The sequence below is a fragment of the Oryzias latipes genome, chromosome 8 (genome assembly GCF_053564925.1).
Source record: "Oryzias latipes strain Hd-rR chromosome 8, Olatipes_Hd-rR_3.1".
NCBI classification, from domain to species: Eukaryota; Metazoa; Chordata; class Actinopteri; order Beloniformes; family Adrianichthyidae; genus Oryzias; species Oryzias latipes.
In genome coordinates this window covers 7,025,345-7,027,643 of record NC_136244.1, presented here as the reverse complement: position 1 = coordinate 7,027,643, position 2,299 = coordinate 7,025,345, and positions in this window count along the sequence as shown.

The window sequence follows — 2,299 nt, the reverse complement described above, 5'->3', positions numbered from 1 at the left end:
TTCCTAAACCTGTGAAGGACGCCAGGAAAGGACGCCAGACTAATTGATAATTTGAGACCAATATGGGCGCAGTGGTTAGCGCTCTTGCCTCACAGCAAGAAGGCCCCCGGTTCAAGTCCCGGCTGGGGGACATGAAAAACACAACATCAATGGGGGACCTTTCTGTGTGGAGTTTGCATGTTCTCCCCGTGCATGCGTGGGTTTTCTCCGGGATCTCCGGCTTCCTCCCACCATCCAAAAACATGCTTCATAGGTTAATTGGCAACTCTAAATTGTCCATAGGTGTGAGTGTGAGAGTGAATGGATGTGTGATTGAGGATATTCCACCCTGTGACAGACTGGCGACCTGTCCAGGTTATCCCTTGCCTACGCCCAAGTGGCCGGGATAGGCTCCGGCAACCCCGTGACCCCGAAAGGGAATAAACGGTTAAGAAAATGAATGAATGAATGAATGAATGAATGTATGCATCTAGATTAAAAACAGGACTGAATCAGATCATCTCACACACACAATCAGGGTTTTTTAAAGGACGATCAATTCACAATAATATCCGGTTAGTTCTTGATTTGATTGACTATAATCAATTAATTGAAGATGATGGCTTCATTTTATTTTTAGATTTCTTTAAAGCCTTTGACACGGTTGAACACAAATTTATGTTTCATACTTTAGAATTATTTGGATTTGGACCTAATTTCCTAAGTTTTGTTAAAAGAATCTAAAACGATACAAACTATTTATTTTACCAAATGGCATTTTTCCCAGATTTTTAATTAACAAAGGAATTAAACAAGGCTGTCCAATTTCACCGTTACTTTTTATAATAGCAACAGAAATGTTATCAAAACCTGGTTTCTGTCAACTCAATGTCCTGGGAGAACAGTTAGCCAATACTCATCTGGCAGACGACACGGCCGTATTCATGAAGGACAGTCATCAAATACCGGAGATCATTCAGACCGTAGATTTCTTCTCTAAAGCATCTGGTTTAAAACTACATCTCAGCAAATGTGAATTGTTGCCAATTCACCATTCTGATCAGTCAGTAATTCATAACATACATGTTAGGACTGTTGTGAAATATCTTGGTGTTCATATCACCAAAGATAGCAAAACAATGGAGGAAATGAACTTATGGAAAACCTTAGAAAAAGTGTAAAGTCTATAAGTCAGTTTAAACATGTGGTCACAGTGTGACATTTCTATTCCGGGTAGGGTGTTTCTCACTAAATTAGAATGTTTATCCAGATTTATTCATCCAGCATATTCACTCCCAAACTAAATCTGCAAGGAAAGCAATAAACCAGGCCAATTTTAACTTCATCTGGACAAACAAAACTCATTACATAAAAAAAGGAACAATAATTCAGGATTACAGTGAAGGTGGACTCAAAGCCATAGACTTTGAAAGTTTGGATGGTATGATTAAACTAAATTGGCTCAGGTCTTTTCTGCAAAATGGAAGAAATATTTGGTTTCATATTCCTTCAAACATTTTCTCTCATCTAGGAGGCATTGAATTCCTTCTAAAATGTGAATTTGAATACAGAAAACCTCCTATTAAACTTTCTACTTATCATCAGCAGGTGTTACTGTAGATACTCATATTCAAACATAACTTTAGTCCACACAACACTCAACAAATCAATATTTTACAAAAATTGGAACGATTAGTATTTGGTCATTACATGTTATGAATGATAATGAAAAAATTATCTCATTTGAAACATTTTCCAGTAAGTTTAAATGGAATGATAGAAAACAATTCAACATTGTGATCAAAGCAATCCCTCAGACTTTGATCCAAATGTCCTCCAGTCTGGTTCAAAATGTTCAAGTTCAGCTTCCATCTCTGTTGTTCGATGGTCGACCGGTTAACTCAAAACTTCCAAACTCATTTATACAATCATTGTTTGTTAGAAAACTGCTTCCAATATATTACAAAAATCATTCTATGTCTCAGCATTATACAAAAGAAGAAATGAGCAAGTTAAAATCTCATTTTATTAAAAATCCAATTTTTCCAAAATACAAAGAAATACATTTTAAAATAATGAATGCAGTCTATCCATGCAAGGAACTATTACATACGTTTTTGGTTTCCAGAAAACAACTGTTCTTTCTGTGACATAAATACTGTATAGAAACACTTGATCGTAAGTTTTTTGATTGTATATATGTTAACAGTTTTTGGAAGGATTTTTTTTTTTGGTGCTCCTCAAAGTTTCCCTTTCATTACAAAAGCACATCATATTATTTGGAGGAGTTTCTGGTGATAATCTCTTTGATTTGACATTC